The sequence below is a fragment of the Pelecanus crispus genome, unplaced genomic scaffold, assembly GCF_030463565.1.
Source record: "Pelecanus crispus isolate bPelCri1 unplaced genomic scaffold, bPelCri1.pri SCAFFOLD_31, whole genome shotgun sequence".
NCBI classification, from domain to species: Eukaryota; Metazoa; Chordata; class Aves; order Pelecaniformes; family Pelecanidae; genus Pelecanus; species Pelecanus crispus.
This window is the reverse complement of record NW_027461382.1, coordinates 1,241,689-1,266,489: the sequence shown is the minus strand read 5'-3', so window position 1 is coordinate 1,266,489 and position 24,801 is coordinate 1,241,689.

Below are 24,801 nucleotides of genomic sequence, written 5' to 3'. Positions count from 1 at the left end.
CAGGGTAGATGGGCAGAGTGTGTTTGGCTGTGAAAGCGGTGTCAAGGGAAGGTGAGGACCAGCCACAGCTCTAAGCCCTTAGATGTAGCGTATGTCAGAAATAGGTTGGGTGTTTGCACTTTGGGAGGTGGTCTGCGCCAGGAGTGAGAGAGAGATTGAGCCTGAGAATGTGTGTTGGGAGTGCTGGGAGGCAAAACCAGGGTAGATGGGCAGAGTGTGTTTGGCTGTGAAAGCGGTGTCAAGGGAAGGTGAGGACCAGCAACAGCTCTAAACCCTCAGGCCTATCGTACGGGAGAAATGGCTTGGGTATTTTCACTTCGGGAGGTGGTCTGTGCCGGGAGTGAGAGTGAGATTGAGCCTGACAATGTGTGTTGGGAGTGCTGGGAGGCAAAGCCAGGGTAGATGGGCAGAGTGTGTTTGTCTGTGAAAGCGGTGTCAAGGGAAGGTGAGGACCAGCCACAGCTCTAAGCCCTTAGATGTAGCGTATGTCAGAAATAGGTTGGGTATTTTCACTTCGGGAGGTGGTCTGTGCCGGGAGTGAGAGTGAGATTGAGCCTGAGAATGTGTGTTGGGAGTGCTGGGAGGCAAAACCAGGGTAGATGGCCAGAGTGTGTTTGGCTGTGAAAGCGGTGTCAAGGGAAGGTGAGGACCAGCAACAGCTCTAAACCCTCAGGCCTATCGTAGGGGAGAAATGGCTTGGACGTTTGCACTTTGGGAGGTGGTCTGTGCCGGGAGTGAGAGTGATAGTGAGCCTGAGAATGTGTGTTGGGAGTGCCTGGAGGCAAGGGCAGCGCAGATGGGCAGAGTGCGTTTGGCTGTGAAAGCGGTGTCAAGGGAAGGTGAGGACCAGCAACAGCTCTAAGGCCTTAGATGTAGCGTGTGTCAGAAATCGCTTGGGTATTTTCACTTTGGGACGTGGTCTGTGCCGGGAGTGAGAATGAGATTCAACCTGAGAATGTGTGTTGGGAGTGCTGGGAGGCAAAGCCAGGGTAGATGGGCAGAGTGCGTTTGGCTGTGAAAGCGGTGTCAAGGGAAGGTGAGGACCAGCAACAGCTCTAAGGCCTTAGATGTAGCGTGTGTCAGAAATCGCTTGGGTATTTGCTCTTTGGGAAGTGGTCTGTGCCGGCTGTGATAGGGAGATTCAACCTGAGAATGTGTTTTGGGAGTGCTGGGAGGCAAAACCAGCGTAGATGGGCAGAGTGTGTTTGGCTGTGAAAGCGGTGTCAAGGGAAGGTGAGGACCAGCCACAGCTCTAAGCCCTTAGATGTAGCGTATGTCAGAAATCGGTTGGGTGTTTGCACTTTGGGAGGTGGTCTGCGCCAGGAGTGAGAGAGAGATTGAGCCTGAGAATGTGTGTTGGGAGTGCTGGGAGGCAAAACCAGGGTAGATGGCCAGAGTGTGTTTGGCTGTGAAAGCAGTGTCAAGGGAAGGTGAGGACCAGCCACAGCTCTAAGCCCTTAGATGTAGCGTATGTCAGAAATCGGTTGGGTGTTTGCACTTTGGGAGGTGGTCTGCGCCAGGAGTGAGAGAGAGATTGAACTTGAGAATGTGTGTTGGGAGTGCTGAGAGGCAAGGCAAAGGCAGATGGGCAGAGTGTGTTTGGCTGTGAAAGCGGTGTCAAGGGAAGGTGAGGACCAGCAACAGCTCTAAGCCCTTAGGCCTATCGTATGGAGAAATGCCTTGGGTATTTTCACTTCGGGAGGTGGTCTGTGCCGGGAGTGAGAGTGAGATTGAGCCTGAGAATGTGTGTTGGGAGTGCTGGGAGGCAAAGCCAGGGTAGATGGGCAGAGTGTGTTTGGCTGTGAAAGCGGTGTCAAGGGAAGGTGAGGACCAGCCACAGCTCTAAGCCCTTAGATGTAGCGTATGTCAGAAATCGGTTGGGTGTTTGCACTTTGGGAGGTGGTCTGCGCCAGGAGTGAGAGAGAGATTGAGCCTGAGAATGTGTGTTGGGAGTGCTGGGAGGCAAAACCAGGGTAGATGGCCAGAGTGTGTTTGGCTGTGAAAGCGGTGTCAAGGGAAGGTGAGGACCAGCCACAGCTCTAAGCCCTTAGATGTAGCGTATGTCAGAAATCGGTTGGGTGTTTGCACTTTGGGAGGTGGTCTGCGCCAGGAGTGAGAGAGAGATTGAACTTGAGAATGTGTGTTGGGAGTGCTGAGAGGCAAGGCAAAGGCAGATGGGCAGAGTGTGTTTGGCTGTGAAAGCGGTGTCAAGGGAAGGTGAGGACCAGCAACAGCTCTAAGCCCTTAGGCCTATCGTATGGAGAAATGCCTTGGGTATTTCCACTTCGGGAGGTGGTCTGTGCCGGGAGTGAGAGTGAGATTGAGCCTGAGAATGTGTGTTGGGAGTGCTGGGAGGCAAAGCCAGGGTAGATGGGCAGAGTGTGTTTGGCTGTGAAAGCGGTGTCAAGGGAAGGTGAGGACCAGCCACAGCTCTAAGCCCTTAGATGTAGCGTATGTCAGAAATAGGTTGGGTGTTTGCACTTTGGGAGGTGGTCTGCGCCAGGAGTGAGAGAGAGATTGAGCCTGAGAATGTGTGTTGGGAGTGCTGGGAGGCAAAACCAGGGTAGATGGGCAGAGTGTGTTTGGCTGTGAAAGCGGTGTCAAGGGAAGGTGAGGACCAGCAACAGCTCTAAACCCTCAGGCCTATCGTACGGGAGAAATGGCTTGGGTATTTTCACTTCGGGAGGTGGTCTGTGCCGGGAGTGAGAGTGAGATTGAGCCTGACAATGTGTGTTGGGAGTGCTGGGAGGCAAAGCCAGGGTAGATGGGCAGAGTGTGTTTGTCTGTGAAAGCGGTGTCAAGGGAAGGTGAGGACCAGCCACAGCTCTAAGCCCTTAGATGTAGCGTATGTCAGAAATAGGTTGGGTATTTTCACTTCGGGAGGTGGTCTGTGCCGGGAGTGAGAGTGAGATTGAGCCTGAGAATGTGTGTTGGGAGTGCTGGGAGGCAAAACCAGGGTAGATGGCCAGAGTGTGTTTGGCTGTGAAAGCGGTGTCAAGGGAAGGTGAGGACCAGCAACAGCTCTAAACCCTCAGGCCTATCGTAGGGGAGAAATGGCTTGGACGTTTGCACTTTGGGAGGTGGTCTGTGCCGGGAGTGAGAGTGATAGTGAGCCTGAGAATGTGTGTTGGGAGTGCCTGGAGGCAAGGGCAGCGCAGATGGGCAGAGTGCGTTTGTCTGTGAAAGCGGTGTCAAGGGAAGGTGAGGACCAGCAACAGCTCTAAGCCCTTAGATGTAGCGTGTGTCAGAAATCGCTTGGGTATTTTCACTTTGGGACGTGGTCTGTGCCGGGAGTGAGAATGAGATTCAACCTGAGAATGTGTGTTGGGAGTGCTGGGAGGCAAAGCCAGGGTAGATGGGCAGAGTGCGTTTGGCTGTGAAAGCGGTGTCAAGGGAAGGTGAGGACCAGCAACAGCTCTAAGGCCTTAGATGTAGCGTGTGTCAGAAATCGCTTGGGTATTTGCTCTTTGGGAAGTGGTCTGTGCCGGCAGTGATAGTGAGATTCAACCTGAGAATGTCTTTTGGGAGTGCTGGGAGGCAAAACCAGCGTAGATGGGCAGAGTGTGTTTGGCTGTGAAAGCGGTGTCAAGGGAAGGTGAGGACCAGCCACAGCTCTAAGCCCTTAGATGTAGCGTATGTCAGAAATCGGTTGGGTGTTTGCACTTTGGGAGGTGGTCTGCGCCAGGAGTGAGAGAGAGATTGAACTTGAGAATGTGTGTTGGGAGTGCTGAGAGGCAAGGCAAAGACAGATAGGCAGAGTGTGTTTGGCTGTGAAAGCGGTGTCAAGGGAAGGTGAGGACCAGCAACAGCTCTAAGCCCTTAGGCCTATCGTAGGGAGAAATGCCTTGGGTATTTTCACTTCGGGAGGTGGTCTGTGCCGGGAGTGAGAGTGAGATTGAGCCTGACAATGTGTGTTGGGAGTGCTGGGAGGCAAAGCCAGGGTAGATGGGCAGAGTGTGTTTGGCTGTGAAAGCGGTGTCAAGGGAAGGTGAGGACCAGCCACAGCTCTAAGCCCTTAGATGTAGCGTGTGTCAGAAATCGCTTGGGTATTTGCTCTTTGGGAAGTGGTCTGTGCCGGCAGTGATAGTGAGATTCAACCTGAGAATGTCTTTTGGGAGTGCTGGGAGGCAAAACCAGCGTAGATGGCCAGAGTGTGTTTGGCTGTGAAAGCGGTGTCAAGGGAAGGTGAGGAGCAGCAACAGCTCTAAGGCCTTAGATGTAGCGTGTGTCAGAAATCGCTTGGGTATTTGCTCTTTGGGAAGTGGTCTGTGCCGGCAGTGATAGTGAGATTCAACCTGAGAATGTGTTTTGGGAGTGCTGGGAGGCAAAACCAGCGTAGATGGGCAGAGTGTGTTTGGCTGTGAAAGCGGTGTCAAGGGAAGGTGAGGACCAGCCACAGCTCTAAGCCCTTAGATGTAGCGTATGTCAGAAATCGGTTGGGTGTTTGCACTTTGGGAGGTGGTCTGCGCCAGGAGTGAGAGAGAGATTGAACTTGAGAATGTGTGTTGGGAGTGCTGAGAGGCAAGGCAAAGGCAGATGGGCAGAGTGTGTTTGGCTGTGAAAGCGGTGTCAAGGGAAGGTGAGGACCAGCAACAGCTCTAAGCCCTTAGGCCTATCGTGTGGGAGAAATGGCTTGGAGGTTTGCACTTTGGGAGGTGGTCTGTGCCGGGAGTGAGAATGAGAGTGAGCCTGAGAATGTGTGTTGGGAGTGCTGGGAGTTGAGGCAAAGGCAGATGGGCAGAGTGTGTTTGGCTGTGAAAGCGGTGTCAAGGGAAGGTGAGGACCAGCAACAGCTCTAAGCCCTTAGATGTAGCATGCGGCAGAAAATGCTTGGACGTTTGCACTTTGGGAGGTGTTGTGTGCCGGGAGTGAGAGTGAGATTGAGCCTGAGAATGTGTGTTGGGAGTGCTGGGAGGCAAAACCAGGGTAGATGGCCAGAGTGTGTTTGGCTGTGAAAGCGGTGTCAAGGGAAGGTGAGGACCAGCCACAGCTCTAAGCCCTTAGATGTAGCGTATGTCAGAAATCGGTTGGGTGTTTGCACTTTGGGAGGTGGTCTGCGCCAGGAGTGAGAGAGAGATTGAACTTGAGAATGTGTGTTGGGAGTGCTGAGAGGCAAGGCAAAGGCAGATGGGCAGAGTGTGTTTGGCTGTGAAAGCGGTGTCAAGGGAAGGTGAGGACCAGCAACAGCTCTAAGCCCTTAGGCCTATCGTATGGAGAAATGCCTTGGGTATTTCCACTTCGGGAGGTGGTCTGTGCCGGGAGTGAGAGTGAGATTGAGCCTGAGAATGTGTGTTGGGAGTGCTTGGAGGCAAAGCCAGGGTAGATGGGCAGAGTGTGTTTGGCTGTGAAAGCGGTGTCAAGGGAAGGTGAGGACCAGCAACAGCTCTAAGGCCTTAGGCCTATCTTATGGGAGAAATGCCTTGGGTATTTTCACTTTGGGAGGTGGTCTGTGCTGGGAGTGAGAGTGAGAGTGAGCCTGAGAATGTGTGTTGGGAGTGCTGGGAGGCAAAGCCAGGGTAGATGGGCAGAGTGTGCTTGGCTGTGAAATCGGTATCAAGGGAAGGTGAGGACCAGCAACAGCTCTAAGCTCTTAGATGTAGCGTGTGTCAGAAATCGCTTGGGTGTTTGCATTTTGGGAGGTGGTCTGTGCCGATAGTGAGAGTGTGTTGTGAGTGCTGTGAGGCAAGGGCAGCGCAGATGGCCAGAGTGTGTTTGTCTGTGAAAGCAGTGTCAAGGGAAGGTGAGGACCAGCAACAGCTCTAAACCCTCAGGCCTATCGTAGGGGAGAAATGGCTTGGACGTTTGCACTTTGGGAGGTGGTCTGTGCCGGGAGTGAGAGTGATAGTGAGCCTGAGAATGTGTGTTGGGAGTGCCTGGAGGCAAGGGCAGCGCAGATGGGCAGAGTGCGTTTGTCTGTGAAAGCGGTGTCAAGGGAAGGTGAGGACCAGCAACAGCTCTAAGGCCTTAGATGTAGCGTGTGTCAGAAATCGCTTGGGTATTTTCACTTTGGGACGTGGTCTGTGCCGGGAGTGAGAATGAGATTCAACCTGAGAATGTGTGTTGGGAGTGCTGGGAGGCAAAGCCAGGGTAGATGGGCAGAGTGCGTTTGGCTGTGAAAGCGGTGTCAAGGGAAGGTGAGGAGCAGCAACAGCTCTAAGGCCTTAGATGTAGCGTGTGTCAGAAATCGCTTGGGTATTTGCTCTTTGGGAAGTGGTCTGTGCCGGCTGTGATAGGGAGATTCAACCTGAGAATGTGTTTTGGGAGTGCTGGGAGGCAAAACCAGCGTAGATGGGCAGAGTGTGTTTGGCTGTGAAAGCGGTGTCAAGGGAAGGTGAGGACCAGCCACAGCTCTAAGCCCTTAGATGTAGCGTATGTCAGAAATCGGTTGGGTGTTTGCACTTTGGGAGGTGGTCTGCGCCAGGAGTGAGAGAGAGATTGAACTTGAGAATGTGTGTTGGGAGTGCTGAGAGGCAAGGCAAAGGCAGATGGGCAGAGTGTGTTTGGCTGTGAAAGCGGTGTCAAGGGAAGGTGAGGACCAGCAACAGCTCTAAGCCCTTAGGCCTATCGTATGGAGAAATGCCTTGGGTATTTTCACTTCGGGAGGTGGTCTGTGCCGGGAGTGAGAGTGAGATTGAGCCTGAGAATGTGTGTTGGGAGTGCTGGGAGGCAAAGCCAGGGTAGATGGGCAGAGTGTGTTTGGCTGTGAAAGCGGTGTCAAGGGAAGGTGAGGACCAGCCACAGCTCTAAGCCCTTAGATGTAGCGTATGTCAGAAATCGGTTGGGTGTTTGCACTTTGGGAGGTGGTCTGCGCCAGGAGTGAGAGAGAGATTGAGCCTGAGAATGTGTGTTGGGAGTGCTGGGAGGCAAAACCAGGGTAGATGGCCAGAGTGTGTTTGGCTGTGAAAGCGGTGTCAAGGGAAGGTGAGGACCAGCCACAGCTCTAAGCCCTTAGATGTAGCGTATGTCAGAAATCGGTTGGGTGTTTGCACTTTGGGAGGTGGTCTGCGCCAGGAGTGAGAGAGAGATTGAACTTGAGAATGTGTGTTGGGAGTGCTGAGAGGCAAGGCAAAGGCAGATGGGCAGAGTGTGTTTGGCTGTGAAAGCGGTGTCAAGGGAAGGTGAGGACCAGCAACAGCTCTAAGCCCTTAGGCCTATCGTATGGAGAAATGCCTTGGGTATTTACACTTCGGGAGGTGGTCTGTGCCGGGAGTGAGAGTGAGATTGAGCCTGAGAATGTGTGTTGGGAGTGCTGGGAGGCAAAGCCAGGGTAGATGGGCAGAGTGTGTTTGGCTGTGAAAGCGGTGTCAAGGGAAGGTGAGGACCAGCCACAGCTCTAAGCCCTTAGATGTAGCGTATGTCAGAAATAGGTTGGGTGTTTGCACTTTGGGAGGTGGTCTGCGCCAGGAGTGAGAGAGAGATTGAGCCTGAGAATGTGTGTTGGGAGTGCTGGGAGGCAAAACCAGGGTAGATGGGCAGAGTGTGTTTGGCTGTGAAAGCGGTGTCAAGGGAAGGTGAGGACCAGCAACAGCTCTAAACCCTCAGGCCTATCGTACGGGAGAAATGGCTTGGGTATTTTCACTTCGGGAGGTGGTCTGTGCCGGGAGTGAGAGTGAGATTGAGCCTGACAATGTGTGTTGGGAGTGCTGGGAGGCAAAGCCAGGGTAGATGGGCAGAGTGTGTTTGTCTGTGAAAGCGGTGTCAAGGGAAGGTGAGGACCAGCCACAGCTCTAAGCCCTTAGATGTAGCGTATGTCAGAAATAGGTTGGGTATTTTCACTTCGGGAGGTGGTCTGTGCCGGGAGTGAGAGTGAGATTGAGCCTGAGAATGTGTGTTGGGAGTGCTGGGAGGCAAAACCAGGGTAGATGGCCAGAGTGTGTTTGGCTGTGAAAGCGGTGTCAAGGGAAGGTGAGGACCAGCAACAGCTCTAAACCCTCAGGCCTATCGTAGGGGAGAAATGGCTTGGACGTTTGCACTTTGGGAGGTGGTCTGTGCCGGGAGTGAGAGTGATAGTGAGCCTGAGAATGTGTGTTGGGAGTGCCTGGAGGCAAGGGCAGCGCAGATGGGCAGAGTGCGTTTGGCTGTGAAAGCGGTGTCAAGGGAAGGTGAGGACCAGCAACAGCTCTAAGGCCTTAGATGTAGCGTGTGTCAGAAATCGCTTGGGTATTTTCACTTTGGGACGTGGTCTGTGCCGGGAGTGAGAATGAGATTCAACCTGAGAATGTGTGTTGGGAGTGCTGGGAGGCAAAGCCAGGGTAGATGGGCAGAGTGCGTTTGGCTGTGAAAGCGGTGTCAAGGGAAGGTGAGGACCAGCAACAGCTCTAAGGCCTTAGATGTAGCGTGTGTCAGAAATCGCTTGGGTATTTGCTCTTTGGGAAGTGGTCTGTGCCGGCTGTGATAGGGAGATTCAACCTGAGAATCTGTTTTGGGAGTGCTGGGAGGCAAAACCAGCGTAGATGGCCAGAGTGTGTTTGGCTGTGAAAGCGGTGTCAAGGGAAGGTTAGGACCAGCCACAGCTCTAAGGCCTTAGATGTAGCGTATGTCAGAAATCGGTTGGGTGTTTGCACTTTGGGAGGTGGTCTGCGCCAGGAGTGAGAGAGAGATTGAACTTGAGAATGTGTGTTGGGAGTGCTGAGAGGCAAGGCAAAGGCAGATAGGCAGAGTGTGTTTGGCTGTGAAAGCGGTGTCAAGGGAAGGTGAGGACCAGCAACAGCTCTAAGCCCTTAGGCCTATCGTATGGAGAAATGCCTTGGGTATTTTCACTTCGGGAGGTGGTCTGTGCCGGGAGTGAGAGTGAGATTGAGCCTGACAATGTGTGTTGGGAGTGCTGGGAGGCAAAGCCAGGGTAGATGGGCAGAGTGTGTTTGGCTGTGAAAGCGGTGTCAAGGGAAGGTGAGGACCAGCCACAGCTCTAAGCCCTTAGATGTAGCGTGTGTCAGAAATCGCTTGGGTATTTGCTCTTTGGGAAGTGGTCTGTGCCGGCAGTGATAGTGAGATTCAACCTGAGAATGTCTTTTGGGAGTGCTGGGAGGCAAAACCAGCGTAGATGGCCAGAGTGTGTTTGGCTGTGAAAGCGGTGTCAAGGGAAGGTGAGGAGCAGCAACAGCTCTAAGGCCTTAGATGTAGCGTGTGCCAGAAATCGCTTGGGTATTTGCTCTTTGGGAAGTGGTCTGTGCCGGCAGTGATAGTGAGATTCAACCTGAGAATGTGTTTTGGGAGTGCTGGGAGGCAAAACCAGCGTAGATGGGCAGAGTGTGTTTGGCTGTGAAAGCGGTGTCAAGGGAAGGTGAGGACCAGCCACAGCTCTAAGCCCTTAGATGTAGCGTATGTCAGAAATCGGTTGGGTGTTTGCACTTTGGGAGGTGGTCTGCGCCAGGAGTGAGAGAGAGATTGAACTTGAGAATGTGTGTTGGGAGTGCTGAGGGGCAAGGCAAAGGCAGATGGGCAGAGTGTGTTTGGCTGTGAAAGCGGTGTCAAGGGAAGGTGAGGACCAGCAACAGCTCTAAGCCCTTAGGCCTATCGTATGGAGAAATGCCTTGGGTATTTTCACTTCGGGAGGTGGTCTGTGCCGGGAGTGAGAGTGAGATTGAGCCTGAGAATGTGTGTTGGGAGTGCTGGGAGGCAAAGCCAGGGTAGATGGGCAGAGTGTGTTTGGCTGTGAAAGCGGTGTCAAGGGAAGGTGAGGACCAGCCACAGCTCTAAGCCCTTAGATGTAGCGTATGTCAGAAATCGGTTGGGTGTTTGCACTTTGGGAGGTGGTCTGCGCCAGGAGTGAGAGAGAGATTGAGCCTGAGAATGTGTGTTGGGAGTGCTGGGAGGCAAAACCAGGGTAGATGGCCAGAGTGTGTTTGGCTGTGAAAGCGGTGTCAAGGGAAGGTGAGGACCAGCCACAGCTCTAATCCCTTAGATGTAGCGTATGTCAGAAATCGGTTGGGTGTTTGCACTTTGGGAGGTGGTCTGCGCCAGGAGTGAGAGAGAGATTGAACTTGAGAATGTGTGTTGGGAGTGCTGAGAGGCAAGGCAAAGGCAGATGGGCAGAGTGTGTTTGGCTGTGAAAGCGGTGTCAAGGGAAGGTGAGGACCAGCAACAGCTCTAAGCCCTTAGGCCTATCGTAGGGAGAAATGCCTTGGGTATTTACACTTCGGGAGGTGGTCTGTGCCGGGAGTGAGAGTGAGATTGAGCCTGAGAATGTGTGTTGGGAGTGCTGGGAGGCAAAGCCAGGGTAGATGGGCAGAGTGTGTTTGGCTGTGAAAGCGGTGTCAAGGGAAGGTGAGGACCAGCCACAGCTCTAAGCCCTTAGATGTAGCGTATGTCAGAAATAGGTTGGGTGTTTGCACTTTGGGAGGTGGTCTGCGCCAGGAGTGAGAGAGAGATTGAGCCTGAGAATGTGTGTTGGGAGTGCTGGGAGGCAAAACCAGGGTAGATGGGCAGAGTGTGTTTGGCTGTGAAAGCGGTGTCAAGGGAAGGTGAGGACCAGCAACAGCTCTAAACCCTCAGGCCTATCGTACGGGAGAAATGGCTTGGGTATTTTCACTTCGGGAGGTGGTCTGTGCCGGGAGTGAGAGTGAGATTGAGCCTGACAATGTGTGTTGGGAGTGCTGGGAGGCAAAGCCAGGGTAGATGGGCAGAGTGTGTTTGGCTGTGAAAGCGGTGTCAAGGGAAGGTGAGGACCAGCCACAGCTCTAAGCCCTTAGATGTAGCGTATGTCAGAAATAGGTTGGGTATTTTCACTTCGGGAGGTGGTCTGTGCCGGGAGTGAGAGTGAGATTGAGCCTGAGAATGTGTGTTGGGAGTGCTGGGAGGCAAAACCAGGGTAGATGGCCAGAGTGTGTTTGGCTGTGAAAGCGGTGTCAAGGGAAGGTGAGGACCAGCAACAGCTCTAAACCCTCAGGCCTATCGTAGGGGAGAAATGGCTTGGACGTTTGCACTTTGGGAGGTGGTCTGTGCCGGGAGTGAGAGTGATAGTGAGCCTGAGAATGTGTGTTGGGAGTGCCTGGAGGCAAGGGCAGCGCAGATGGGCAGAGTGCGTTTGTCTGTGAAAGCGGTGTCAAGGGAAGGTGAGGACCAGCAACAGCTCTAAGGCCTTAGATGTAGCGTGTGTCAGAAATCGCTTGGGTATTTTCACTTTGGGACGTGGTCTGTGCCGGGAGTGAGAATGAGATTCAACCTGAGAATGTGTGTTGGGAGTGCTGGGAGGCAAAGCCAGGGTAGATGGGCAGAGTGCGTTTGGCTGTGAAAGCGGTGTCAAGGGAAGGTGAGGACCAGCAACAGCTCTAAGGCCTTAGATGTAGCGTGTGTCAGAAATCGCTTGGGTATTTGCTCTTTGGGAAGTGGTCTGTGCCGGCTGTGATAGGGAGATTCAACCTGAGAATCTGTTTTGGGAGGGCTGGGAGGCAAAACCAGCGTAGATGGCCAGAGTGTGTTTGGCTGTGAAAGCGGTGTCAAGGGAAGGTTAGGACCAGCCACAGCTCTAAGGCCTTAGATGTAGCGTATGTCAGAAATCGGTTGGGTGTTTGCACTTTGGGAGGTGGTCTGCGCCAGGAGTGAGAGAGAGATTGAACTTGAGAATGTGTGTTGGGAGTGCTGAGAGGCAAGGCAAAGGCAGATAGGCAGAGTGTGTTTGGCTGTGAAAGCGGTGTCAAGGGAAGGTGAGGACCAGCAACAGCTCTAAGCCCTTAGGCCTATCGTATGGAGAAATGCCTTGGGTATTTTCACTTCGGGAGGTGGTCTGTGCCGGGAGTGAGAGTGAGATTGAGCCTGACAATGTGTGTTGGGAGTGCTGGGAGGCAAAGCCAGGGTAGATGGGCAGAGTGTGTTTGGCTGTGAAAGCGGTGTCAAGGGAAGGTGAGGACCAGCCACAGCTCTAAGCCCTTAGATGTAGCGTGTGTCAGAAATCGCTTGGGTATTTGCTCTTTGGGAAGTGGTCTGTGCCGGCAGTGATAGTGAGATTCAACCTGAGAATGTCTTTTGGGAGTGCTGGGAGGCAAAACCAGCGTAGATGGCCAGAGTGTGTTTGGCTGTGAAAGCGGTGTCAAGGGAAGGTGAGGAGCAGCAACAGCTCTAAGGCCTTAGATGTAGCGTGTGCCAGAAATCGCTTGGGTATTTGCTCTTTGGGAAGTGGTCTGTGCCGGCAGTGATAGTGAGATTCAACCTGAGAATGTGTTTTGGGAGTGCTGGGAGGCAAAACCAGCGTAGATGGGCAGAGTGTGTTTGGCTGTGAAAGCGGTGTCAAGGGAAGGTGAGGACCAGCCACAGCTCTAAGCCCTTAGATGTAGCGTATGTCAGAAATCGGTTGGGTGTTTGCACTTTGGGAGGTGGTCTGCGCCAGGAGTGAGAGAGAGATTGAACTTGAGAATGTGTGTTGGGAGTGCTGAGAGGCAAGGCAAAGGCAGATGGGCAGAGTGTGTTTGGCTGTGAAAGCGGTGTCAAGGGAAGGTGAGGACCAGCAACAGCTCTAAGCCCTTAGGCCTATCGTATGGAGAAATGCCTTGGGTATTTTCACTTCGGGAGGTGGTCTGTGCCGGGAGTGAGAGTGAGATTGAGCCTGAGAATGTGTGTTGGGAGTGCTGGGAGGCAAAGCCAGGGTAGATGGGCAGAGTGTGTTTGGCTGTGAAAGCGGTGTCAAGGGAAGGTGAGGACCAGCCACAGCTCTAAGCCCTTAGATGTAGCGTATGTCAGAAATCGGTTGGGTGTTTGCACTTTGGGAGGTGGTCTGCGCCAGGAGTGAGAGAGAGATTGAGCCTGAGAATGTGTGTTGGGAGTGCTGGGAGGCAAAACCAGGGTAGATGGCCAGAGTGTGTTTGGCTGTGAAAGCGGTGTCAAGGGAAGGTGAGGACCAGCCACAGCTCTAAGCCCTTAGATGTAGCGTATGTCAGAAATCGGTTGGGTGTTTGCACTTTGGGAGGTGGTCTGCGCCAGGAGTGAGAGAGAGATTGAACTTGAGAATGTGTGTTGGGAGTGCTGAGAGGCAAGGCAAAGGCAGATGGGCAGAGTGTGTTTGGCTGTGAAAGCGGTGTCAAGGGAAGGTGAGGACCAGCAACAGCTCTAAGCCCTTAGGCCTATCGTATGGAGAAATGCCTTGGGTATTTCCACTTCGGGAGGTGGTCTGTGCCGGGAGTGAGAGTGAGATTGAGCCTGAGAATGTGTGTTGGGAGTGCTGGGAGGCAAAGCCAGGGTAGATGGGCAGAGTGTGTTTGGCTGTGAAAGCGGTGTCAAGGGAAGGTGAGGACCAGCCACAGCTCTAAGCCCTTAGATGTAGCGTATGTCAGAAATAGGTTGGGTGTTTGCACTTTGGGAGGTGGTCTGCGCCAGGAGTGAGAGAGAGATTGAGCCTGAGAATGTGTGTTGGGAGTGCTGGGAGGCAAAACCAGGGTAGATGGGCAGAGTGTGTTTGGCTGTGAAAGCGGTGTCAAGGGAAGGTGAGGACCAGCAACAGCTCTAAACCCTCAGGCCTATCGTACGGGAGAAATGGCTTGGGTATTTTCACTTCGGGAGGTGGTCTGTGCCGGGAGTGAGAGTGAGATTGAGCCTGACAATGTGTGTTGGGAGTGCTGGGAGGCAAAGCCAGGGTAGATGGGCAGAGTGTGTTTGTCTGTGAAAGCGGTGTCAAGGGAAGGTGAGGACCAGCCACAGCTCTAAGCCCTTAGATGTAGCGTATGTCAGAAATAGGTTGGGTATTTTCACTTCGGGAGGTGGTCTGTGCCGGGAGTGAGAGTGAGATTGAGCCTGAGAATGTGTGTTGGGAGTGCTGGGAGGCAAAACCAGGGTAGATGGCCAGAGTGTGTTTGGCTGTGAAAGCGGTGTCAAGGGAAGGTGAGGACCAGCAACAGCTCTAAACCCTCAGGCCTATCGTAGGGGAGAAATGGCTTGGACGTTTGCACTTTGGGAGGTGGTCTGTGCCGGGAGTGAGAGTGATAGTGAGCCTGAGAATGTGTGTTGGGAGTGCCTGGAGGCAAGGGCAGCGCAGATGGGCAGAGTGCGTTTGTCTGTGAAAGCGGTGTCAAGGGAAGGTGAGGACCAGCAACAGCTCTAAGCCCTTAGATGTAGCGTGTGTCAGAAATCGCTTGGGTATTTTCACTTTGGGACGTGGTCTGTGCCGGGAGTGAGAATGAGATTCAACCTGAGAATGTGTGTTGGGAGTGCTGGGAGGCAAAGCCAGGGTAGATGGGCAGAGTGCGTTTGGCTGTGAAAGCGGTGTCAAGGGAAGGTGAGGACCAGCAACAGCTCTAAGGCCTTAGATGTAGCGTGTGTCAGAAATCGCTTGGGTATTTGCTCTTTGGGAAGTGGTCTGTGCCGGCAGTGATAGGGAGATTCAACCTGAGAATCTGTTTTGGGAGTGCTGGGAGGCAAAACCAGCGTAGATGGCCAGAGTGTGTTTGGCTGTGAAAGCGGTGTCAAGGGAAGGTTAGGACCAGCCACAGCTCTAAGCCCTTAGATGTAGCGTATGTCAGAAATCGGTTGGGTGTTTGCACTTTGGGAGGTGGTCTGCGCCAGGAGTGAGAGAGAGATTGAACTTGAGAATGTGTGTTGGGAGTGCTGAGAGGCAAGGCAAAGACAGATAGGCAGAGTGTGTTTGGCTGTGAAAGCGGTGTCAAGGGAAGGTGAGGACCAGCAACAGCTCTAAGCCCTTAGGCCTATCGTATGGAGAAATGCCTTGGGTATTTTCACTTCGGGAGGTGGTCTGTGCCGGGAGTGAGAGTGAGATTGAGCCTGACAATGTGTGTTGGGAGTGCTGGGAGGCAAAGCCAGGGTAGATGGGCAGAGTGTGTTTGGCTGTGAAAGCGGTGTCAAGGGAAGGTGAGGACCAGCCACAGCTCTAAGCCCTTAGATGTAGCGTGTGTCAGAGATCGCTTGGGTATTTGCTCTTTGGGAAGTGGTCTGTGCCGGCAGTGATAGTGAGATTCAACCTGAGAATGTCTTTTGGGAGTGCTGGGAGGCAAAACCAGCGTAGATGGCCAGAGTGTGTTTGGCTGTGAAAGCGGTGTCAAGGGAAGGTGAGGAGCAGCAACAGCTCTAAGGCCTTAGATGTAGCGTGTGTCAGAAATCGCTTGGGTATTTGCTCTTTGGGAAGTGGTCTGTGCCGGCAGTGATAGTGAGATTCAACCTGAGAATGTGTTTTGGGAGTGCTGGGAGGCAAAACCAGCGTAGATGGGCAGAGTGTGTTTGGCTGTGAAAGCGGTGTCAAGGGAAGGTGAGGACCAGCCACAGCTCTAAGCCCTTAGATGTAGCGTATGTCAGAAATCGGTTGGGTGTTTGCACTTTGGGAGGTGGTCTGCGCCAGGAGTGAGAGAGAGATTGAGCCTGAGAATGTTTGTTGGGAGTGCTGGGAGGCAAAGCCAGGGTAGATGGGCAGAGTGTGTTTGGCTGTGAAAGCGGTGTCAAGGGAAGGTGAGGACCAGCCACAGCTCTAAGCCCTTAGATGTAGCGTATGTCAGAAATCGGTTGGGTGTTTGCACTTTGGGAGGTGGTCTGCGCCAGGAGTGAGAGAGAGATTGAACTTGAGAATGTGTGTTGGGAGTGCTGAGAGGCAAGGCAAAGGCAGATGGGCAGAGTGTGTTTGGCTGTGAAAGCGGTGTCAAGGGAAGGTGAGGACCAGCAACAGCTCTAAGCCCTTAGGCCTATCGTAGGGAGAAATGCCTTGGGTATTTTCACTTCGGGAGGTGGTCTGTGCCGGGAGTGAGAGTGAGATTGAGCCTGACAATGTGTGTTGGGAGTGCTGGGAGGCAAAGCCAGGGTAGATGGGCAGAGTGTGTTTGGCTGTGAAAGCGGTGTCAAGGGAAGGTGAGGACCAGCAACAGCTCTAAGGCCTTAGATGTAGCGTGTGTCAGAAATCGCTTGGGTATTTGCTCTTTGGGAAGTGGTCTGTGCCGGCAGTGATAGTGAGATTCAACCTGAGAATGTGTTTTGGGAGTGCTGGGAGGCAAAACCAGCGTAGATGGCCAGAGTGTGCTTGGCTGTGAAAGCGGTGTCAAGGGAAGGTGAGGACCAGCCACAGCTCTAAGCCCTTAGATGTAGCATGCGGCAGAAATCGGTTGGGTGTTTGCACTTTGGGAGGTGGTCTGCGCCAGGAGTGAGAGAGAGATTGAACTTGAGAATGTGTGTTGGGAGTGCTGAGAGGCAAGGCAAAGGCAGATGGGCAGAGTGTGTTTGGCTGTGAAAGCGGTGTCAAGGGAAGGTGAGGACCAGCAACAGCTCTAAGCCCTTAGATGTAGCATGCGGCAGAAATCGCTTGGGTGTTTTGACTTTGGGAGGTGGTGTGTGCCGGGAGTGAGAGTGATTTGGTAGTGCTGGGATGCAAGGCAAAGGCAGATGGGCAGAGTGTGTTTGGCTGTGAAAGCGGTGTCAAGGGAAGGTGAGGACCAGCCACAGCTCTAAGCCCTTAGATGTAGCATGCGGTAGAAATCGCTTGGGTGTTGGCACTTTGAGAGGTGGTCTGTGCCTGGAGTGAAAGTGCGCCTGAGAATGTCTTTTGGGAGTGCTGGGAGGCAAGGCAAAGGCAGATGGCCAGAGTGTGTTTGGCTGTGAAAGCGGTGTCAAGGGAAGGTGAGGACCAGCAACAGCTCTAAGCCCTTAGGCCTATCGTAGGGAGAAATGCCTTGGGTATTTTCACTTCGGGAGGTGGTCTGTGCCGGGAGTGAGAGTGAGATTGAGCCTGACAATGTGTGTTGGGAGTGCTGGGAGGCAAAGCCAGGGTAGATGGGCAGAGTGTGTTTGGCTGTGAAAGCGGTGTCAAGGGAAGGTGAGGACCAGCAACAGCTCTAAGCCCTTAGATGTAGCGTGTCTCAGAAATCGCTTGGGTATTTTCTCTTTGGGAAGTGGTCTGTGCCGGCAGTGATAGTGAGATTCAACCTGAGAATGTGTTTTGGGAGTGCTGGGAGGCAAAACCAGCGTAGATGGGCAGAGTGTGTTTGGCTGTGAAAGCGGTGTCAAGGGAAGGTGAGGACCAGCCACAGCTCTATGCCCTTAGATGTAGCGTATGTCAGAAATCGGTTGGGTGTTTGCACTTTGGGAGGTGGTCTGCTCCAGGAGTGAGAGAGAGATTGAACTTGAGAATGTGTGTTGGGAGTGCTGAGAGGCAAGGCAAAGGCAGATGGGCAGAGTGTGTTTGGCTGTGAAAGCGGTGTCAAGGGAAGGTGAGGACCAGCAACAGCTCTAAGCCCTTAGGCCTATCTTATAGGAGAAATGCCTTGGGTATTTTCACTTTGGGAGGTGGTCTGTGCCGGGAGTGAGAGTGAGATTGAGCCTGACAATGTGTGTTGGGAGTGCTGGGAGGCAAAGCCAGGGTAGATGGGCAGAGTGTGTTTGGCTGTGAAAGCGGTGTCAAGGGAAGGTGAGGACCAGCCACAGCTCTAAGGCCTTAGATGTAGCGTATGTCAGAAATCGGTTGGGTGTTTGCACTTTGGGAGGTGGTCTGCGCCAGGAGTGAGAGAGAGATTGAACTTGAGAATGTGTGTTGGGAGTGCTGAGAGGCAAGGCAAAGGCAGATGGGCAGAGTGTGTTTGGCTGTGAAAGCGGTGTCAAGGGAAGGTGAGGACCAGCAACAGCTCTAAGCCCTTAGATGTAGCATGCGGCAGAAATCGCTTGGGTGTTTTGACTTTGGGAGGTGTTGTGTGCCGGGAGTGAGAGTGATTTGGTAGTGCTGGGATGCAAGGTAAAGGCAGATGGGCAGAGTGTGTTTGGCTGTGAAAGCGGTGTCAAGGGAAGGTGAGGACCAGCCACAGCTCTAAGCCCTTAGATGTAGCATGCGGTAGAAATCGCTTGGGTGTTGGCACTTTGAGAGGTGGTCTGTGCCTGGAGTGAAAGTGTGCCTGAGAATGTCTTTTGGGAGTGCTGGGAGGCAAGGCAAAGGCAGATGGCCAGAGTGTGTTTGGCTGTGAAAGCGGTGTCAAGGGAAGGTGAGGACCAGCAACAGCTCTAAGCCCTTAGGCCTATCGTAGGGAGAAATGCCTTGGGTATTTCCACTTCGGGAGGTGGTCTGTGCCGGGAGTGAGAGTGAGATTGAGCCTGACAATGTGTGTTGGGAGTGCTGGGAGGCAAAGCCAGGGTAGATAGGCAGAGTGTGTTTGGCTGTGAAAGCGGTGTCAAGGGAAGGTGAGGACCAGCAACAGCTCTAAGGCCTTAGATGTAGCATGTGTCAGAAATCGCTTGGGTATTTGCTCTTTGGGAAGTGGTCTGTGCCGGCAGTGATAGTGAGATTCAACCTGAGAATGTGTTTTGGGAGTGCTGGGAGGCAAAGCCAGCGTAGATGGGCAGAGTGTGTTTGGCTGTGAAAGCGGTGTCAAGGGAAGGTGAGGACCAGCCACAGCTCTAAGCCCTTAGATGTAGCGTATGTCAGAAATCGGTTGGGTGTTTGCACTTTGGGAGGTGGTCTGCGCCAGGAGTGAGAGAGAGATTGAGCCTGAGAATGTGTGTTGGGAGTGCTGGGAGGCAAAACCAGGGTAGATGGCCAGAGTGTGTTTGGCTGTGAAAGCGGTGTCAAGGGAAGGTGAGGACCAGCAACAGCTCTAAACCCTCAGGCCTATCGTAGGGGAGAAATGGCTTGGACGTTTGCACTTTGGGAGGTGGTCTGTGCCGGGAGTGAGAGTGATAGTGAGCCTGAGAATGTGTGTTGGGAGTGCCTGGAGGCAAGGGCAGCGCAGATGGGCAGAGTGCGTTTGGCTGTGAAAGCGGTGTCAAGGGAAGGTGAGGACCAGCAACAGCTCTAAGGCCTTAGATGTAGCGTGTGTCAGAAATCGCTTGGGTATTTTCACTTTGGGACGTGGTCTGTGCCGGGAGTGAGAATGAGATTCAACCTGAGAAAGTGTGTTGGGAGTGCTGGGAGGCAAAGCCAGGGTAGATGGGCAGAGTGCGTTTGGCTGTGAAAGCGGTGTCAAGGGAAGGTGAGGACCAGCAACAGCTCTAAGGCCTTAGATGTAGCGTGTGTCAGAAATCGGTTGGGTGTTTGCTCTTTGGGAAGTGGTCTGTGCCGGCAGTGATAGTGAGATTCAACCTGAGAATGTGTTTTGGGAGTGCTGGGAGGCAAAACCAGCGTAGATGGCCAGAGTGTGTTTGGCTGTGAAAGCGGTGTCAAGGGAAGGTGAGGACCAGCCACAGCTCTATGCCCTTAGATGTAGCGTATGTCAGAAATCGGTTGGGTGTTTGCACTTTGGGAGGTGGTCTGCGCCAGGAGTGAGAGAGAGATTGAACTTGAGAATGTGTGTTGGGAGTGCTGAGAGGCAAGGCAAAGGCAGATGGGCAGAGTGTGTTTGGCTGTGAAAGCGGTGTCAAGGGAAGGTGAGGACCAGCAACAGCTCTAAGCCCTTAGGCCTATCGTAGGGAGAAATGCCTTGGGTATTTTCACTTCGGGAGGTGGTCTGTGCCGGGAGTGAGAGTGAGATTGAGCCTGACAATGTGTGTTGGGAGTGCTGGGAGGCAAAGCCAGGGTAGATGGGCAGAGTGTGTTTGGCTGTGAAAGCGGTGTCAAGGGAAGGTGAGGACCAGCAAGAGCTCTAAGCCCTTAGATGTAGCGTATGTCAGAAATCGGTTGGGTATTTTCACTTTGGGAGGTGGTCTGCGCCAGGAGTGAGAGAGAGATTGAACTTGAGAATGTGCGTTGGGAGTGCTGGGAGGGAAGGGAAAGGCACATGGCCAGAGTGTGTTTGTCTGTGAAAGCGGTGCCAAGGGAAGGTGAGGACCAGCAACAGATCTAAGCCCTTAGATGTAGCGTGTGTCAGAAATCGCTTGGGTATTTTCACTTTGGGAGGTGGTCTGCGCCAGGAGTGAGAGAGAGATTGAACTTGAGAATGTGCGTTGGGAGTGCTGGGAGGCAAGGGCAGCGCTGATGGCCAGAGTGTGTTTGGCTGTGAAAGCGGTGTCAAGGGAAGGTGAGGACCAGCAACAGCTCTAAGCCCTTAGATGTAGCATGTGGCAGAAATCCCTTGGGTGTTTTGACTTTGGGAGGTGGTCTGTGCAGGGAGTGAGAGTGAGAGCGTGAGTGTGCTTGAGAACGTGTGTTGGGCGTGCTGGGAGGCAAGGGCAGCGCAGATGGCCAGAGTGTGTTTGGCTGTGAAAGCGGTGTCAAGGGAAGGTGAGGACAAGCAACAGCTCTAAGCCCTTAGATGTAGCGTTTGTCAGAAATCGCTTGGACGTTTGCACTTTGGGAGGTGGTCTGTGCCGGGAGTGAGAGTGTTTTGGGAGTGCTGGGACGCAAGGCAAAGGCAGATGGGCAGAGTGTGTTTGGCTGTGAAAGCGGTGTCAAGGGAAGGTGAGGACCAGCAACAGCTCTAAGGCCTTAGATGTAGCGTGTGTCAGAAATCGCTTGGGTATTTGCTCTTTGGGAAGTGGTCTGTGCCGGCAGTGATAGTGAGATTCAACCTGAGAATGTGTTTTGGGAGTGCTGGGAGGCAAAACCAGCGTAGATGGGCAGAGTGTGTTTGGCTGTGAAAGCGGTGTCAAGGGAAGGTGAGGACCAGCCACAGCTCTAAGCCCTTAGATGTAGCGTATGTCAGAAATCGGTTGGGTGTTTGCACTTTGGGAGGTGGTCTGCGCCAGGAGTGAGAGAGAGATTGAACTTGAGAATGTGTGTTGGGAGTGCTGAGAGGCAAGGCAAAGGCAGATGGGCAGAGTGTGTTTGTCTGTGAAAGCGGTGTCAAGGGAAGGTGAGGACCAGCAACAGCTCTAAGCCCTTAGATGTAGCGTATGTCAGAAATCGGTTGGGTGTTTGCACTTTGGGAGGTGGTCTGCGCCAGGAGTGAGAGAGAGATTGAGCCTGAGAATGTTTGTTGGGAGTGCTGGGAGGCAAAGCCAGGGTAGATGGGCAGAGTGTGTTTGGCTGTGAAAGCGGTGTCAAGGGAAGGTGAGGACCAGCCACAGCTCTAAGCCCTTAGATGTAGCGTATGTCAGAAATCGGTTGGGTGTTTGCACTTTGGGAGGTGGTCTGCGCCAGGAGTGAGAGAGAGATTGAACTTGAGAATGTGTGTTGGGAGTGCTGAGAGGCAAGGCAAAGGCAGATGGGCAGAGTGTGTTTGGCTGTGAAAGCGGTGTCAAGGGAAGGTGAGGACCAGCAACAGCTCTAAGCCCTTAGGCCTATCGTAGGGAGAAATGCCTTGGGTATTTTCACTTCGGGAGGTGGTCTGTGCCGGGAGTGAGAGTGAGATTGAGCCTGACAATGTGTGTTGGGAGTGCTGGGAGGCAAAGCCAGGGTAGATGGGCAGAGTGTGTTTGGCTGTGAAAGCGGTGTCAAGGGAAGGTGAGGACCAGCAACAGCTCTAAGGCCTTAGATGTAGCGTGTGTCAGAAATCGCTTGGGTATTTGCTCTTTGGGAAGTGGTCTGTGCCGGCAGTGATAGTGAGATTCAACCTGAGAATGTGTTTTGGGAGTGCTGGGAGGCAAAACCAGCGTAGATGGCCAGAGTGTGCTTGGCTGTGAAAGCGGTGTCAAGGGAAGGTGAGGACCAGCCACAGCTCTAAGCCCTTAGATGTAGCATGCGGCAGAAATCGGTTGGGTGTTTGCACTTTGGGAGGTGGTCTGCGCCAGGAGTGAGAGAGAGATTGAACTTGAGAATGTGTGTTGGGAGTGCTGAGAGGCAAGGCAAAGGCAGATGGGCAGAGTGTGTTTGGCTGTGAAAGCGGTGTCAAGGGAAGGTGAGGACCAGCAACAGCTCTAAGCCCTTAGATGTAGCATGCGGCAGAAATCGCTTGGGTGTTTTGACTTTGGGAGGTGGTGTGTGCCGGGAGTGAGAGTGATTTGGTAGTGCTGGGATGCAAGGCAAAGGCAGATGGGCAGAGTGTGTTTGGCTGTGAAAGCGGTGTCAAGGGAAGGTGAGGACCAGCCACAGCTCTAAGCCCTTAGATGTAGCATGCGGTAGAAATCGCTTGGGTGTTGGCACTTTGAGAGGTGGTCTGTGCCTGGAGTGAAAGTGCGCCTGAGAATGTCTTTTGGGAGTGCTGGGAGGCAAGGCAAAGGCAGATGGCCAGAGTGTGTTTGGCTGTGAAAGCGGTGTCAAGGGAAGGTGAGGACCAGCAACAGCTCTAAGCCCTTAGGCCTATCGTAGGGAGAAATGCCTTGGGTATTTTCACTTCGGGAGGTGGTCTGTGCCGGGAGTGAGAGTGAGATTGAGCCTGACAATGTGTGTTGGGAGTGCTGGGAGGCAAAGCCAGGGTAGATGGGCAGAGTGTGTTTGGCTGTGAAAGCGGTGTCAAGGGAAGGTGAGGACCAGCAACAGCTCTAAGCCCTTAGATGTAGCGTGTCTCAGAAATCGCTTGGGTATTTTCTCTTTGGGAAGTGGTCTGTGCCGGCAGTGATAGTGAGATTCAACCTGAGAATGTGTTTTGGGAGTGCTGGGAGGCAAAACCAGCGTAGATGGGCAGAGTGTGTTTGGCTGTGAAAGCGGTGTCAAGGGAAGGTGAGGACCAGCCACAGCTCTATGCCCTTAGATGTAGCGTATGTCAGAAATCGGTTGGGTGTTTGCACTTTGGGAGGTGGTCTGCTCCAGGAGTGAGAGAGAGATTGAACTTGAGAATGTGTGTTGGGAGTGCTGAGAGGCAAGGCAAAGGCAGATGGGCAGAGTGTGTTTGGCTGTGAAAGCGGTGTCAAGGGAAGGTGAGGACCAGCAACAGCTCTAAGCCCTTAGGCCTATCGTATGGAGAAATGCCTTGGGTATTTTCACTTTGGGAGGTGGTCTGTGCCGGGAGTGAGAGTGAGATTGAGCCTGACAATGTGTGTTGGGAGTGCTGGGAGGCAAAGCCAGGGTAGATGGGCAGAGTGTGTTTGGCTGTGAAAGCGGTGTCAAGGGAAGGTTAGGACCAGCCACAGCTCTAAGCCCTTAGATGTAGCGTATGTCAGAAATCGGTTGGGTGTTTGCACTTTGGGAGGTGGTCTGCGCCAGGAGTGAGAGAGAGATTGAACTTGAGAATGTGTGTTGGGAGTGCTGAGAGGCAAGGCAAAGGCAGATGGGCAGAGTGTGTTTGGCTGTGAAAGCGGTGTCAAGGGAAGGTGAGGACCAGCAACAGCTCTAAGCCCTTAGATGTAGCATGCGGCAGAAATCGCTTGGGTGTTTTGACTTTGGGAGGTGTTGTGTGCCGGGAGTGAGAGTGATTTGGTAGTGCTGGGATGCAAGGTAAAGGCAGATGGGCAGAGTGTGTTTGGCTGTGAAAGCGGTGTCAAGGGAAGGTGAGGACCAGCCACAGCTCTAAGCCCTTAGATGTAGCATGCGGTAGAAATCGCTTGGGTGTTGGCACTTTGAGAGGTGGTCTGTGCCTGGAGTGAAAGTGTGCCTTAGAATGTCTTTTGGGAGTGCTGGGAGGCAAGGCAAAGGCAGATGGGCAGAGTGTGTTTGGCTGTGAAAGCGGTGTCAAGGGAAGGTGAGGACCAGCAACAGCTCTAAGCCCTTAGGCCTATCGTAGGGAGAAATGCCTTGGGTATTTCCACTTCGGGAGGTGGTCTGTGCCGGGAGTGAGAGTGAGATTGAGCCTGACAATGTGTGTTGGGAGTGCTGGGAGGCAAAGCCAGGGTAGATAGGCAGAGTGTGTTTGGCTGTGAAAGCGGTGTCAAGGGAAGGTGAGGACCAGCAACAGCTCTAAGGCCTTAGATGTAGCATGTGTCAGAAATCGCTTGGGTATTTGCTCTTTGGGAAGTGGTCTGTGCCGGCAGTGATAGTGAGATTCAACCTGAGAATGTGTTTTGGGAGTGCTGGGAGGCAAAACCAGCGTAGATGGCCAGAGTGTGTTTGGCTGTGAAAGCGGTGTCAAGGGAAGGTTAGGACCAGCCACAGCTCTAATCCCTTAGATGTAGCGTATGTCAGAAATCGGTTGGGTGTTTGCACTTTGGGAGGTGGTCTGCGCCAGGAGTGAGAGAGAGATTGAACTTGAGAATGTGTGTTGGGAGTGCTGAGAGGCAAGGCAAAGGCAGATGGGCAGAGTGTGTTTGGCTGTGAAAGCGGTGTCAAGGGAAGGTGAGGACCAGCAACAGCTCTAAGCCCTTAGGCCTATCGTAGGGAGAAATGCCTTGGGTATTTTCACTTCGGGAGGTGGTCTGTGCCGGGAGTGAGAGTGAGATTGAGCCTGACAATGTGTGTTGGGAGTGCTGGGAGGCAAAGCCAGGGTAGATGGGCAGAGTGTGTTTGGCTGTGAAAGCGGTGTCAAGGGAAGGTGAGGACCAGCAAGAGCTCTAAGCCCTTAGATGTAGCGTATGTCAGAAATCGGTTGGGTATTTTCACTTTGGGAGGTGGTCTGCGCCAGGAGTGAGAGAGAGATTGAACTTGAGAATGTGCGTTGGGAGTGCTGGGAGGGAAGGGAAAGGCACATGGCCAGAGTGTGTTTGTCTGTGAAAGCGGTGCCAAGGGAAGGTGAGGACCAGCAACAGATCTAAGCCCTTAGATGTAGCGTGTGTCAGAAATCGCTTGGGTATTTTCACTTTGGGACGTGGTCTGCGCCAGGAGTGAGAGAGAGATTGAACTTGAGAATGTGCGTTGGGAGTGCTGGGAGGCAAGGGCAGCGCTGATGGCCAGAGTGTGTTTGGCTGTGAAAGCGGTGTCAAGGGAAGGTGAGGACCAGCAACAGCTCTAAGCCCTTAGATGTAGCATGTGGCAGAAATCCCTTGGGTGTTTTGACTTTGGGAGGTGGTCTGTGCAGGGAGTGAGAGTGAGAGCGTGAGTGTGCTTGAGAACGTGTGTTGGGCGTGCTGGGAGGCAAGGGCAGCGCAGATGGCCAGAGTGTGTTTGGCTGTGAAAGCGGTGTCAAGGGAAGGTGAGGACAAGCAACAGCTCTAAGCCCTTAGATGTAGCGTTTGTCAGAAATCGCTTGGACGTTTGCACTTTGGGAGGTGGTC